Source organism: Chiloscyllium plagiosum, unplaced genomic scaffold (assembly GCF_037043375.1).
Source record: "Chiloscyllium plagiosum isolate Xiang-an unplaced genomic scaffold, Cpla_swu_hap1 HiC_scaffold_48, whole genome shotgun sequence".
NCBI lineage: Eukaryota > Metazoa > Chordata > Chondrichthyes > Orectolobiformes > Hemiscylliidae > Chiloscyllium > Chiloscyllium plagiosum.
The window spans coordinates 11,132,180-11,148,898 of record NW_028270186.1 but is presented as its reverse complement, the minus strand read 5'-3'; the positions used below and the strand labels follow the sequence as shown (position 1 = coordinate 11,148,898).

Sequence of the window (16,719 nt, the reverse complement as noted above, 5' to 3'; positions counted from 1 at the left end):
AAACCCTCCATTTACAGCAACATTCTAGTAAATCTTTTCTTAACCCTCGAGAATGTGGTGACCAGAACTGTACACAGTCCTCCAGTTGTGGCGTAACTAATACTATTTACAGTTTCATCATGCCCTCCTTGCTCTGAGATTCAATGCTTTGAATGATAGAGGCAAGAAAGAGTCCCATCTGACTTCTCACCCACCTTACTGATTGCCCTGCTGCCTTCAAGGATCTGTGGACATGTACACCCAGGTTCCTCTGATCCTCTGTAATTCCTTGGATCCAACCACTCAATGTGGACTCCCTTGTCTTGTTCGTGCTACCAAAATGCATCACCTCAGGGCTGGGGCCACAATTATTCGCAATAACACATTAATGACTTGGATGAAAGAAGTGAATGTACTCCAGCCAAGTTTGCAGATGACACAAAAATAGTTGGGAATGCAGTGGTTAGGATGACACAGTCTACAGAGAGATATAAACAGGTTCAGCGAATTGATAGATGGAATATAATGTCAGAAAATGAGATGGTGTCCATCTGGGCAGGAAGAATACTGACTCGGGGCTGAGCATCATGGAAACAGCAAGACTAGCAAGCGACAGAAAACAGAGATTTGGAATTCCTCATGCATCAATCATAAAAAACTAGCATCTAAGTTGAGCAGGTAACTGGGAACAAATTAAATGTTCACCTTTATTTCTAAGGGAATGGAATACAAAAATGGGAAGGTTTTGCTGAAATCTGATCAGACTATAGAATCTCTACAGTGTGGAAACAGGCCCTTCGGCCCAACAAGTCCACACCGACCCTCCAAAGAGTAACCCACCCAGACCCATTCCCCTACCTTATACTTACCCCTGACCGATGCACTGAACCTCCACATCCCTGAACACTATGGGCAACTGTGTGTGGCCAATTCACATAACCTGCACACGTTTGGATTGTGGGATCACCCAGAGGAAACCCACGCAGACACTGGGAGAATGAGCAAATTCCGCACACACAATTGCCGGAGGCCGGAATCGAATCCGGGTCCCTGGCGCTATGAGGCAGCAGTGCTAACCACTGAGCCACCATGCAGCCCACAAAGTTCAAATATTGTGAACAGTTTTGGGAAAAAGTAAGCATTGCAGATCAGAGTCAAAAAGTGTGGGACTGGAAAAACACAACCAGTCAGGCAGCATCCGAGGAGCAGTTTTGGGCCCTTTGTTTCAGGGAAGATACACTGGCATTGGAGGCAGTTCCCAGAAGGTTCACTTGATTGATACTGGATATCAGCTGATAGCAGAAACTGTCTCATGAGGAAAGGTTGATTAGATTTGGCCTGTATTCGTTGGAATTTAGAAAAATGAGAGGTGATCTTATTGAAACACAGAAGTTTCTTCGGGTCCTGGAAGCGTGAATGTGGAGATGTTGCTTCCCCTTTGGGGACTTTGAGAGATTTGGGAACCAGAGACAATAGACAATAGGTGCAGGAGTAGGCCATTCTCCCCTTCGAGCCTGCATCACCATTCAATATGATCATGGCTGATCATCCTCAATCAGTATCCTGTTCCTGCCTTATCTCCACAGCCCTTGATTCCACTGTCCTTGAGAGCTCTATCCAACTCTTTCTTAAATGAATCCAGAGGCTGGGCCTCCACTGCCTTCTGGGGCAGAGCATTCCACACACCCACCACTCTCTGGGTGAAGAGGTTTCTCCTCATCTCTGTCCTAAATGGCCTACCCCTTATTTTTAAGATGTGTCCTCTGGTTCGGGACTCACCCATCAGCGGAAACATGTTTCCTGCCTCCAGAGTGTCCAATCCTTCAATAATCTTATACGTCTCAATTAGATCCCCTCTCAGTCTTCTAAACTCAAGGGTATACAAGCCCAGTCACTCCAATCTTTCAACATAAGATAGTCCCGCCATTCCAGGAATTGACCTCGTGAACCTACGCTGCACTCCCTCAATAGCCAGAATGTCTTTCCTCAAATTTGAAGACCAAAACTGCACACAGTACTCCAGGTGTGGTCTCACCAGGGCCCTGTACAGCTGCAGAAGAACCTCTTTGCTTCTATACTCAATCCATCTTGTTATGAAGGCCAGCATGCTATTAGCTTTCTTCACTACCTGCTGTATGTGCATGCTTACCTTCATTGACTGGTGTACAAGAACACCCAGATCTCTTTGTACTGCCCCTTTACCTAACTTGACTCCATTTAGGTAGTAATCTGCCTTCCTGTTCTTGCCACCAAAGTGGATAACCATACATTTATCCACATTAAACTGCATCTGCCATGCATCTGTCCACTCACCTAACCTGTCCAGGTCACCCTGTAATCTCCTAACATCCTCCTCACATTTCACCCTGCCACCCAGCTTTGTATCATCAGCAAATTTTCTAATGTTATTATTAATACCATCTTCTATATCATTAATATATATTGTAAAAAGCTGCGGTCCCAGCACTGATCCCTGTGGTACCCCACTGGTTACCGCCTGCCATTCCAAAAGGGAGCCGTTTATCACTACTCTTTGTTTCCTGTCAGCCAACCAATTTTCAATCCAAGTCAGTACTTTGCCCCCAGTACCATGCGCCCTAAGTTTGCTCACTAACCTCCTCTGTGGGACTTTATCAAAGGCTTTCTGAAAGTCCAGGTACACTACATCCACTGGATCTCCCTTGTCCATCTTCAGAGTTATATCCTCAAAAAATTCCAGAAGATCAGTCCAGCATGATTTCCCCTTCATAAATCCATACTGACTCTGACCTATCCTGTTACTGCTATCCAGATGTGTCGTAATTTCATCCTTTATAATTGACTCCAGCATCTTTCCCACCACTGAGGTCAGACTAACTGGTCTATAATTTCCTGCTTTCTCTCTCGCTCCCTTCTTAAAAAGTGGGACAACATTAGCCACACTCTGAATGGCACCTGACCTTCAAGGTTTCATCTGAAACATCAAACAACACAACTGTTCACATAAAATGTTTGCTTTTATTTAAGTTGACTAACATTTGTCTCGGTTTTCATTAGTCAATGCTGTTGACTAATGCCCAACTAAATGGTGGACAAATAACTTTTCTTTGGTTATCTGTGGGATGATGAGTCAAAGATAAACAAGAAAACAACGCAAACAAACATGATACCAAACCAAACCATTTTTTCTTTGGATCAAAATGTGTGTGTGTGGTCAAATTAACCCAAAAACATTGTAAAGTGGACTGAGACTTCTGGAGAATTCTAGGAGAATTTCTGTGTCTGTTGCCAGAATCACCAATGCCTTAAAAAGGTAATGTGATGCACAGTGTTCTTCACACATGTTCATCTGGTTTAACAATGTCATTTCCTTCATGTTTGACCCGAGGTGAGTCGAAGAAAGGATGGGGAATCTGCACCGTAATTTTTTTTGTAAAAGCTTCTTGAGATCATCTCATCCATGATGTTGTCCATTTTAAATGAAGTGATTTTTAGCAGACTCTGAAATGATAGTCCTGCCTGTAAAAACAAGCTTGCTAAGCAATGTCAACGTTGCCCGTGGAGTTCTTAAAACCCTGGTTCAAGGTGCTGGAAGTCGTGGATACCTTCCAGAAGTAATGTGTTGCACTCCAATGACAAAGTGAGAGTTTTGGGTCTGAAGGATCGAGCTTTGAGTGATAGAATCAAGAATCCCTGCTCTATGCAGGAGCCATTTTGCTACAATTATCCCTATGTCTGAGCAATAAAACGACATACCCACTATTAATTGAAAGGATTTTTTTCAGCTACTTACTAAGGAATAAGCATCAAGAGTCCTGTGAATGAAAGATCAGAGTATCAAAACAATGTACTCGGAGAGATATTGAAATGGCCTTGTGACTTTTACGTGCTGAAGGCCAGTCACTATATGAGTCAGTGTTAATTGCAAGTTTATTCACTTCCTATTTTGTAGTTTCATAAACATTTTGCATTAAATGTTGGAAACAATATATATTTTCAGGAGAATATTTGCTGCTGAACTGGGTTCAATTTTGCTTTCTCCCTGAGAAGATACATTTTTTGACTTTACTTCATTTATAGTCAGATGTTTCGGAGTCAAAGAAAATTTGAACACAACTTGGCTAGCATTTCAGCACTGTGCTGAATAAATGCTTCATTGCCAGATGTACTGTGTTTTGGATGAAACATCAGAACAAGGCAATAGGCACAATACTCAGGTAATACCAGAAGACATAAGAACAGGAGTAGGCCATTCAGCCCCTTAAGCCTGCTCTGCCATTCAATATGATCATGGCTGATCTGACACTCATCATCCACTTTCCTGCTCTTTGTTTGTAACCCTTCATTCCTCCACTGATTGAGAATGGTTTTATCTCAGCCTTAAATATATGCAAGGACTTAAATATATGTGGGCGGCACGGTGGCACAGTGGTTAGCACTGCTGCCTCACAGCGCCTGAGACACAGGTTCAATTCCCGCCTCAGGCGACTGACTGTGTGGAGTTTGCACATTCTCCCCGTGTCTGCGTGGGTTTCCTCCGGGTGCTCCGGTTTCCTCCCACAGTCCAAAGATGTGCAGGTCAGGTGAATTGGCCATGCTAAATTGCCCGTAGTGTTAGGTAAGGGGTAAATGTAGGGGCATGGGTGGGTTGCGCTTCGGCGGGTCGGTGTGGACTTGTTGGGCTGAAGGGCCTGTTTCCACACTGTAATGTAATGTAATGTAATGACTCAGTGGGTAAGGAGTTTCAATGACTGACACGTTTGGAGAGAAGAAATCCTTCCTCATCTCTGTCTTATGCTGATGCCACTTTATTCTGAGACTGTAGCCTGAGATCCTAGGATTGTCCCTTGAAGGGAAACATCCACTCAGCATTTATCCTGTCAAGCCTCTAATATTCCTGTACTGGAAATCTGAAACAAATACAGAGAATGCTGGAGAAAGTCTGGTAGCATCTGCAGAGAGAGAAACAGAATTAATGTTTGAAGTCTGGTATGACTCCTGTTCAGAAGAAGGGACACTGCCTACTGAAATGTCATAAACGACCATTTTGGTATTAGTAGTAAGATCTCACAATACACCAGTCAACTTTTCATGTCCAAAATTAACCATGAAAAACTGAGAAACATGACTGAGGAAACTTTGAGACAATGCAACTCGTGATGCATTTCAAATATCCCAAATAATGTAATGAAGAACTCTATTCACACGATTTAGGACTGGACTGTCTCAGTGAGAAAATAATTATGTGAATGTACCATATTTAACATGAAATAACTGAGTTTGAGATGAAATGGGCAATGCTCCTTCCAAAAAGAAATAGCACAGTTGATGTGACAAGTGAGTAAAGATCTTATACTCGCACAAAGGTCGAAGATTTGCTTCTCATTTGGGAGGTTTTTTTTGGGCATAACACAACTTCACTTGAGAATGCTTCATGTTGATTTCAGAGAGTTTAATTCTCAGCATCAATGTTCTTCGCTTTTTTTCAGTCAAAATAATTCATTCATCCCCACTCCAACTGTTATTAGATGCATACATGATGCATTACGTGACCACTGCTTTGCATTGCTTCTGACACCTCAGAGTTGTGCTATCCACAAGGCCATATCTCGTCACTCTAAACATTCAGTGGATCTCTAACAGACAATATATGTGATCTAAAATGGGCAAGAGCTGAACCCATCACCAACTGAATCACTGATAACAACTTAGCCATGTTGATAACTATGTGTGAATCAATGCCATAATGTTATACATTCTGTCTTATTGCCAATTACAGGACACAGGCTTCATTTGCAAATGAGAAGTTCTTTACTCATCTTATCCTCAGATCCAGTTACTTTGTAATCGATGTGTAATGCCTGCTGTTGTGTAAATCTCCTGCAAACCACCCTTGTCTTATTAAATTCCTCAGTGATTGTTTGTGTTATGACTCAATAAGTTTTATTGAAGTTTCCTTGACAGGTTTGGAAAAGCAGTCATGTTGAACTTGAAATACCTATCAACAACCAATACGAATACACTAAATTGAGCAAAGAATGCTCTTTTGGTGCATTGGAAGCGTCCATCCCTCTGAATCAGGAGCTCTGGTTTCAAGGACAACCTGCTTCACAGGTGTTACTTAATATCGCGGTGGCTCAGTGGTTAGCACTGCTGCCTCACAGCACCAGGGTCCCAGGTACGATTCCAGCCTTGGGCGACTGTCTGTGTGGAGTTTGCACGTTCTCCCCGTGTCTACATGGGTTTCCTCTGGGTGCTCCGGTTTCCTCCCACAGTCCAAAGATGTGTACAAGTCAGGTGAATTGGCCATGCTAAATTGCCCATAGTGTTAGTTGCACTAGTCAGAGGGGAAATGGGTCTGGGTGGGTTACTCTTCGGAGGGTCGGTGTGGACTGGTTGGGCAGAAGGGCCTGCTTCCACACTGTAGGGAATCTAATCTAATCCAATCCCTGAATAGGATGATTTAGTATTATGTAAACTGAGCAAAGGCACTCATTGTCCACTAATAGTGTTGATGTCTCGAGAGAGAATGTGTGAATGAGATGAGCAGCACAGAGATTCAAATGCTGTATCTCCCCTTCCAACTCCATTTTGATTAAGTCCCTTCCCTTTCTCTCCCTCATCTTTGAAGAGCTGCATTGCCTTTTTTGCATGTAAATTAATCAATTGGAAAATAGAGGTGATTTACTGGTAGTGGTTAACAAATGAAAAATACCATGGGTGATTTGATGATGGAAAATAAAAGTCAGTTTTGTGTATGAGCACTTCTGGGGATTGTGACTCCGAAATGGGAAACAAAACTTCAAAAATCAAAACCACATAGTGAGATGCCTTGATCTCCATGTTCATTATTACTGGGTGTGCACTCAGCTCATAGCCAAGGGTTGGAACTTCAACTATTTACACAAGGTATTAAATATTGAGGGAGATGCGCGAAATATTGTCTTTACCCAAATTAATGATTTTAATAGAAAAACTGCAGCCTCTTACAATTTTAAAAATTAAACTCAGCTCCCAGGCTTCATTGTTTTTGAAACACTAAATGGACAGCACCTTCCAGCAACTATACCTGTTGTGTTTTGTGTTTCAATGCTGCAGTTGTAGTATCCCAAACTCTTAGTCAGAAGACCTGAGTTCATGTCTCAGCTGCTGCAGAGATGTAACAAAACATCTCTGAACAAATTAATGTTGAAAATATCTCTCTGAGATGTAAGACCCAGAAATCAAGAAATTGCTATCAGAACTATTTTTTCTCAAGAAGCTATTTGATACAATGTTAATGACAGCAAACTCTGCATTCAAGCAGGGAATATTGCTTATTCAGGAACTACTCACTCAGTGTGGACTCCCCCTTTTCTACAGGTTTCCATTTGGTTGAAAAGAAAATTGTTTTCCTACCTTTCTTTCTTTGACCTCTCAGAATCCCATATTATTTTTCCCCTTCTCTGTCTTTCTGCACATGATTTTACACTGAACTAAATTTTGTTACCTGTGCTTTCAGACCTTTTAGACTCTGCATGCCTCAGCAAATATTCTGTGAAGTTACTGGTTACTGAGGGACACTATTATTTACTGGTCCCAGATACCCAGGATGGGAGGGGGCATGCTGAAAACGATTGCACTATCACCGCAATGTCTCAACAAAGTTTGCAAAAGATCTGTGAGCAAGAGTAACTGCAATTATTTCCCTGATCAAAAAATCCAGTTTCTTATTTTCATTCTGTTCCCCCGTTTGACAGGAACGTGAGATTGAAACAAGTTGACAACTGAGCCCCATGTCTGTTCTGCTGTTTACCTCATTATCATAAATCCTTCAGTACCATAGCTACCAATTATCATAATCTAGTCAGGTATTTTACAGTTTTACTTCTCTTAACAAAATCTTGTCACAACCAAGGAAAGGGTTATAACTGAATTGCATTTTGCAGTCTGTTATAAAACCACATTGGATAATTGCCTTTAAACCTCTATACTCCAGTTACCGACACTCATGTTAGCCAATCCAATGTCTCTTTACCCTGTCAAACACTTGACAATTTTGAACACCAATGTCAAGTAATTGTTTTTCTTCTTCCATTTCTCCGCCCTAAGAACAGCCAGCTTCTATCCTCTCTTCATGTCACATTGCTGAGGCCTAACTGGTGCCTGGAATTGAACAAAGGACTCCACTTGAGGCCAAACCACTGATTTTAGATGTGAACTGAAGCAGCAATGTTCAGTTTAGAATGTAAAAGTCGACAGGATGAATTATTTGCAGTAGGGTTCAGCAGAATCTTTGTTCACTAACCTCTGAAGCAATCTCATGGGATCCTTCTCCTCCTGCCAGACGCAAAACCATAACTCTGTTGCGTGAAGTGATGCGAGTCACACGTGGTCTTACATTCTGTGTGTTAGGACAAAAGTTGAATGTAAGAGCTGAATTTGAGAGGTTAGGTGACAGCAACTGACCTTGACATGAAGTCTGTATTGACTGAGTGGGCCAGAAGGTCAAGAAATCCTTTAAAAATTGAAGTCAAGGGGGATAGGGTTACATGATCTCTATTGACTGGAGTCAAACTGAACACAAATCAAGATAGTTCTAGTGTTGAATCAAATATCTTACATCAAGAATGTGAAAAGATTTGTAGCTCGGGTGCTCATTGTTGTGGTTCTGTTCGCCGAGCTGGGAATTTGTGTTGCAGACGTTTCGTTCCCTGTCACGGTGACATCCTCAGTGCTTGGGAACCTCCTGTGAAGCACTTCTGTGATCTTTCCTCCGGCATTTGTAGTGGTTTGTCTCTGCCGCTTCCGGTTGTCAGTTCCAGCTGTCTGCTGCAGTGGCCGGTATATTGGGTCCAGGTCGATGTGCTTATTGATTGAATCTGTGGATGAGTGCCATGCCTCTAGGAATTCCCTGGCTGTTCTCTGTTTGGCTTGTCCTATAATAGTAGTGTTGTCCCAGTCGAATTCATGTTGCTTGTCATCTGCGTGTGTGGCAACTAAGGATCACTGGTCGTGTCGTTTCGTGGCTAGTTGGTGTTCATGGATACGGATCATTAGCTGTCTTCCTGTTTGTCCTATGTAGTGTTTTGTGCAGTCCTTGCATGGGATTTTGTACACTACACTGGTTTTGCTCATGCTGGCTATCGGGTCCTTCGTTCTGGTGAGTTGTTGTCTGAGAGTGGCTGTTGGTTTGTGTGCTGTTATGAGTCCTAGTGGTCACAGTAGTCTGGCTGTCAGACTACTGACAAGCCAATCAGAAAACAGCCAGGGAATTCCGAGAGGCATGGCACTCATCCATAGATTCAATCAAGAAGCACGTCGACCTGGACCCAATATACCGGCCACTGCAGCGGACAGCTGGAACTGACAACCGGAAGCGGCAGATTCAAACCACTACAAATGCCGGAGGAAACACCACAGAAGCGCTTCACAGGAGGTTCCCAAGCACTGAGGATGTCACCTAGATAGGGGACGAAATGTCTGCAACACAAATTCCCAGCTCGGCGAACAGAATTACATCAACAATCTCATTTCAGAAGTTCCTTAGAATAATGTTCTCGGCCCAACCATTTTCAGTGACTTGATCAAAGTCTGTCCTTCCATCCTTCAAATGTGAGATGTTACAGTATTCACAATTTTTCAAAGTTCCATCCTCAAGCTGTCTAGATATGGCAATATCTGGACAACATTCAGGTTTGAGCTGACAAATGACAAGTAATATTTCTGCTAGACAAGTGCCAGACAATGCCCCTCTCTAACAAAAGGTGATCTAACCAACTTCACTTGACAGTCAACTGGACTATACTCATTGAATGTTCCATTTGCATACACGATGTAAATGAGGTGACTATAGCAAAGAAGATCAAAGACTGGAAATTTTGTGGCAAGTAGCATTATTAAATCACAGAATCCCTGTAGTGCAGATTGAGGCCATTTTACAAAAATCAACAAATGATTCCCTTGAGTGTAGAAAGAGGCCATTCAGCCTACCAAGACACCACCAACTCTTCAAAACACATCCCACCCAAATCAGTATCCTGCAACCTGCCGCCTCCATCCCCAACCGTATCTGTATAACCCCGCATTTACTCAGGCAAATTTGCCCAAGCTGCACATCTTTTGGCTCAAAGGCAGAAGTCAGAGGGTAGTGGCAGAGGGTTGTTTTTCAAAGTGGAGACCTGTGACCAGCAGACTGCCACAAGGATCTGTGCTGGGTCCACTGCTTTTTGTCCTTGATACAAATGATTTGGATGTGAACATCGGACATGTCGTTAATAAGTTTGCAACTGACACCAAAGTTGGAGATGCAGTGGACAGTGAAGGTTACCTCAGAATATTATGGGACCTTGATCATAAAGAGGAGGGCGAGTGGCATTTTTGCTAAGGGATAGCGTTACAGCTGTGCTGAGGGAGGATATTCCCGGAAATACATCCAGGGAAGTTATTTGGGTGGAACTCAGAAATAAGAAAGGGATGATCACCTTATTGGGATTGTATCATAGACCCCCCCAGTAGTCAGAGGGAAATTGAGAAACAAACTTGTAAGGAGATCTTAGCTTTCTGTAAGAATAATAGGATAGTTATGGTAGGGGATTTTAACTTTCCAAACATCGACTGGGACTGCCTTAGTGTTAAAGGTTTAGATGGAGAGGAATTTCTTAAGTGTGTACAAGACAATTTTCTGATTCAGTATGTGGATGTACCTACTAGAGAAGGTGCAAAACTTAATCTACTCTTGGGAAATAAGGCAGGGCAGGTGACGGAGGTGTCAGTGGGAGAGCACTTTGGGGCCAGCAACCATAATTCTATTTGTTTTAAAATAGTGATGGAAAAGGACAGACCAGATCTAAAAGTTGAAGTTCTAAATTGGAGAAAGGCCAATTTTGACGGTATTAGGCAAGAACTTTCGAAGCTGATTAGAGGCAGATGTTTGCAGGTAAAGAGACGGCTAGAAAATGGGAAGCCTTCAGATAACAAGGATCCAGAGAAAGTATATTCCTGTCAGGGTGAAAGGGAAGACTGGTAGGTATAGGGAATGCTGGATGACTAAAGAAATTTAGGGTTTGGTTAAGAAAAAGAAGGAAGCATATGTCAAGTATAGACAGGATAGATCGAGTGAATCCTTAGAAGAGTATAAAGAAAGTAGGAATATACTTAAGAGGGAAATCAGGAGGGCAAAACGGGGACATGAGATAGCTTTGGCAAATAGGATTAAGGAGAATCCAAAGCGTTTTTACAAATATATTAAGGACAAAAGGGTAACTAGGGAGAGAAAGACCATAGCAACACGACGGTTGGAGGAAGAGCGCCTCATCTTCCGCCTAGGAACCCTCCAACTACAAGGGATGAACTCAGATTTCTCCAGTTTCCTCATTTCCCCCCCCCTCACCTTGTCTCAGTCAAATCCCTCAAACTCAGCACCGCCTTCCTAACCTGCAATCTTCTTCCTGACCTCTCCACCCCAACCCCACTCCGGCCTATCACCCTCACCTTGACCTCCTTCCACTTATCGCATTTCCAACGCACCTCCCCCAAGTCCCTCCTCCATACCTTTTATCTTAGCCTGCTGGACACACTTTCCTCATTCCTGAAGCAGGGCTTATGCCCGAAATGTCGATTCTCCTGTTCCTTGGATGCTGCCTGACCTGCTGTGCTTTTCCAGCAACACATTTTCAGCTCCATAAAGATCAGCAAGACGGCCTTTGTGTGGAGCCACAGAAAATGGGGGACATACTAAATGAATGTTTTGAATCAGTATTTACTGTGGAAAAGGATATGGAAGATATAGTCTGTAGGAAAATAGATGGTGACATCTTGCAAAATGTCCAGATAACAGAGGAGGAATTGCTAAATGTCTTGAAACAGTTAAAGGTGGATAAATCCCCAGGACCTGATGAGGTGTACCCGAGAACTCTGTGGGAAGCCAGAGAGTGATTGCTGGGCCTCTTGCTGAGATATTTGTATCATCGATAGTCACAGGTGAGGTGCTGGAAGACTGCGGTTGGCAAATGTGGTGCCACTGTTTAAGAAGGGCGGTAAAGACAAGCCAGTGAAGTGTAGACCAGTGAGCCTGACCTCAGTGGTGGGCAAGTTGAGAGGGGAAAGATATAAAAGAGACCTAAGGGGCAACGTTTTCACGCAGAATGTGGTAGGTGTATGGAATGAGCTGCCAGAGGATGTGGTGGAGGCTGGTACAATTGCAACATTTAAGAGGCATTTGGTTGGATATATGAATAGGAAGGATTTGGAGGGATATGTGCCGGGTGCTGGCAGGTGGGACTAGATTGGGTTGAGATATCTGGTCGGCATGGACAGGTTGGACCGAAGGGTCTGTTTCCATGCTGTACATCTCTATGACTCTGTGACTCCATGAGATGGGCCATTGGGCTGAGGATTGACCGATGGAGTTTAATTTAGATTAAGGTGAGGTACTGCATTTTGGAAAGGCAAATCAGGCCAGGACTTGTACACTTAATGGTAAGGTCCTGGGGATTGTTACTGAACAAAGAGACCTTGGAGTGCAGGTTCATAGTTCCATGAAAGTGGTGTCTCAGGTAGATAGAACAATGAAGAAGGCATTTGGTATGCTTTCCTTTATTAGTCAGTGCACTGAGTATAAGAGTTGGAAGGTCATGTTGTGGCTGTACTGTACATTGGTGAGGCCACTTTTGGAATACTGTGTGCAATTCTGGTCTCCTTCCTACAGAAAGGATGTTGTGAAACTTGAAAGGGTTCAGAAAAGATTTGCAAGAATGTTGCTAGGGTTGGAGAGTTTGAGCTATAGGGAAAGGTTTAATAAGCTTTTTTTCCCTATATTTCATCTTTCTTGGAGCATGGGAGGCTGCAAGGAGACTTTATAGAGGTTTATAAAATCATTAGGGGTATGTGTAGCGTGAATAGACCCCACCTGGGTTGGGGGGAGTCCAAAACTCGAGGGTGCAGGTTTAAGGTGAGAGGGGAAAGATATAAGAGAGACCTGAGGGACAACGTTTCCTTTTCATGCAGAGGGTGGTACATTAATGGAATGAGCTACCAGAGGAAGTGGAGGCTGGCACAATTACAACATTTAAAAGGCTTCTGAATGGGTATATAATTGGAAGTGTTTAGGGGGCTTTGGGCCAAGTGCTCGCAAATGGGGTGAGATTTATTTAGGATATCCAGTTAGCATGGATGAGTTGGACTGAAGGGTCTATTTCCGTGCTGTACATCTCTATGATTCCATCTTTGGACTGTGGGAGGAAAATTGGGGCCTCCGGTGGATACCTGTATAGCCACCGGGAGAATGTGCAAACTCTACATAGACAGTTACCCAAGGGTGGAATTAAACCTGTGTTTTTGGTGCTTTGAAGCAGCAGTGCCAGCCACTGAGCCACCATCCTGTCCGAGCATCTCTTTTCCCCTGGCCTCCCAAAGCCAGTCCATCATCGACAAGGTTGAATGATTGCTGTCTCAACAACATTTCAGGGAGCTGAACATGAACCACCACAAATTGGCTTGCTTGATAGGCACCTGATCAATTATCTGAAACACTGACTCCTCCTCCTCCCATCAGCATCGTGACAGTATTGCATACCACCTACAAGGTGCAGTGTATAAATTGCCAGTGCCCCTTCAACAGTAATCTACCACTGAGAAAGACATGACTAAAGACAAATAGGAATGCTACCGGCTGCAAGTTCCCCTCCAACCCACAGACCATCCTGACTTGAAACTAGATCACTGTTCCTTCAAGGTCACTGGGTCAAAGTCCTTTGGAACAACAGTGTGTGTACCGACATCACATGAACAGCAACAATTCAAGAGGAAGGTTCACCACCACCTCCCTCTACTGTAGGGCACTTGGAAATGGGCCACAAATGCTGGCCTTTCCATTGGCATTTACATCCCCTCCACAGGATTCCTTCAAAATCAGTGGAAAAAACAGATCTCGATTCTTGCTTTTTGTTTGAAAGTTTGAAAATGTGATATTTGAAGAGGCGCACAATCACTGATGTTTTATGGCTGCTGTGTTTCTAATCTGAAGAGATTACAGAGTAAATTATTTATTCTGCTGTTTCATCTCAGGCAAAAACAACATATCCCATTTATTTGCTGAACTTTCAAGGTTTCTCATGTTATAGCAAGTATTATGTTCAGATTTGATGTTGCTTTTGACTTTGTCCTTGTGCAGTCGATATCATCTGGCTGAAGATTACATTGGAGGTTTTTAGCAAGGGCAAAGACTGACGTTATCCTTCCCCAGCACACAGTGGACCTATTTGCTGTGCATTGGCAGCAGTTTGTGTGAAAACAGATCACTTTTTTAAAAGGGCAGATGGGTGGATGTTACTTTGATTTGCGGATTGAATTCTTGCAGTCCATCTTTCTTGCAGCAAATTAAATGAAGGAGGCGAAGTTGGCGGTTCAGTTGTGTGGTATGTGGGAGATGATCTGATGGGTTGAATGGCTTTGCTTGGAATCTAGTGCAACAGGATAAGCTGGCTCAGAGGTTTTTCCCCAATGTCCAGAATGTACAGTTGTTTTTATTTCTGTTTATTGCTATTTCTTGAAACTATTGATGCAATCAAGTGGCAGCATTTTTTGTATTTTCACAAATGCAGTCACATGGATTTACCTTTATTCCCTACCTTTGTTTTAAGTATAGTGTTCCAAATGATAACTTTTTTTTTATCAGATGTTGGCAAAGCAACATCTTGAGACTCATAGACTGCTTGGAGCTCTCTTCCTTGCTCCCAACTGTTTCTCATCTTTGGGAGAAAGTTTAATTCTGTATCACTGGCTAAGTCAGCATTTGTTGCCAATGTCTACTTGCCCTTGGGAAGGTGGTATTGAGCTGTCTCCTTGAGCCACTGATTTCTTGGGGTATAGGCATGTCCAACATATTGAGGGGACACAGAGTTCCAGGATTTTGAGCCAGTAAGGGAATGGAAAGGTGTTAGAATGGTGTTTGGTTTGAGGGGGCAGCTTCAGATTGCTACTCATCGACTGTTTGGCAAGTGCCATGAGAGAAATGCGGGTGAGTTACTCCAGTGCATTTTATCAGTGGTATACATTGCTTCCACTGTGTGTTCATGCCGAATGAAATGAATATTGAAGGTAGTCGATGTGGTGCCAATTAAGCAGGCTGCTTTATGCTGAATGAATCCAGCTTCTTCAGTGTTGTTGAGCTGAACTCATCCAGGCAAGGGAGGTGCATTCCATTATATACCTGACTTGTGCTTTGTAGACAACAGCAGTAGCTTCATATTTAGATATTTTTGTGCGGGACTTGTGTTGTAAGGATTGTCAATACCTCGATTTTCTTTTAAATTGGTCAAAAACAAGACATTGAAACATTTTATGAAGACAAAGCATTTCTTGGAATCCCATGTCTTCCTGCTTGGTGCAAACCCCATGCATGGGTTTACTGTTGTCAAGTTGCAACTTGTGCTTTGGAAATTATTTAGACTTTGTAGTTGATGGTCAACTTAGGCAAGGAGAAGAGCTTCCAAGCCCATCTGTCGTGTTCCTGACAAATCTTATATTATGGACTCACTGTGATAGCTGGTGGCCTGATCCTATGCGAATCCTGATTATTCACATCAAGAGAATCCGAAGGATCCTTCCGACTGTCCGCAGCAAGCTCTACTGGCAACGTTCCCAGACATCTCTGCTTGTATTTGATGACATCTGTCTTTATGTACTGGAAGGTCACACTGACAGCCATCTAAACCTTCCACACCTTTGCCTGAGAAATTGGATATTAACCAAAAGTGTTTTATTTTCTAAATTGAATGATGCAAATAAAGATCTTGCTTTTCTTTTTACCCAGTGTTTGTTGTGCTGATTTTCGGCTGATTTTGAGATGTAAACATTTTTTTTCGCTTGCACAAACTGTTGACTAGTTTATTATCGTTAGAAATGTGGTTCAATCTTTGTTAGAGAGAAATACATGATTGGCATATCAGAACAAATCTCCCTCCACCACCTTATCCTCTGATCCCTGCATTTACCATGACTAATCCACCTGCTTGCATATCCCCAGACTCTACGGACAATTTAGCATGGCCACTCCACCTAACCTGCATATTTTTGGACTGAGAGAGGAAGTCAACTGGCGGAAACACATACAGACAGAGGGAGAACTTGCAAACTCCACATAGATACAAGGCTGGAACTGAACTCTGGTGACTGGTGCTGTAAGACTGCCGTGCTAACCACTACGCCACTTACCATCCAAATTGGAATGTTAACCAGGATTCCTAATTGGCATTAGGACATGCTTTTAACTCCAGATCTATTAACTAAATTCACATTTCTCAGATTCAAACCCATGTTGCCAAATCATTCTAGTCCGGTGACAGTGCTTGTATGCTGCTGGTTGCTGCTGTATGTTGAAAGAGTTGTGCATCAGCAGACGTGAAAATTTCTGTTGGGAGCTTCATGTAGGTAGCAGCATGAACAAGCCAAAGACTTGGAACTTCAGATCTATGGGCGGCTATGGATGGCACGGTGGCACAGTGGTTAGCACTGCTGCCTCACAGCGGCAGCGCTTGGATGAATCATAACTGATCGAGGGACTTGGTCCCACGGCAGTCATAGACTTGTCAACTGAAATTCCGTCTCACCAAAGTGCTTTTGGAAGGGACAGGACCCAACTCATTTTGCCACAAACAAGGCCTGATTAATGTTGTTCAGTTATTAGTTGCATAGAAATGTTATGAAAGGCAATGCAAGTACCTGCCATCTTTATTGCATATGAATTATCTCTTGCAGGAATTCTCAAATGTAAGTCAGAAG

The 16,719-nt window shown here is 42.9% G+C and overlaps 2 protein-coding genes across 2 annotated transcripts in view; one reads left to right on the top strand and one right to left on the bottom strand.

Moving 5' to 3' along the window:
- polm (polymerase (DNA directed), mu) overlaps window positions 1–8,266 on the bottom strand; it is a 46,289-nt gene extending 38,023 nt beyond the window's left edge. The window contains exon 1 of the mRNA XM_043681377.2: window positions 8,246–8,266. The gene's annotated coding sequence lies outside the window, so the exon portion shown is untranslated. The remainder of the gene's footprint in view (window positions 1–8,245) is intronic.
- Window positions 1–16,719, top strand: part of gnsb (glucosamine (N-acetyl)-6-sulfatase (Sanfilippo disease IIID), b) — a 56,022-nt gene that overhangs the window by 2,093 nt on the left and 37,210 nt on the right. The gene's annotated exons all lie outside the window — the stretch shown is intronic.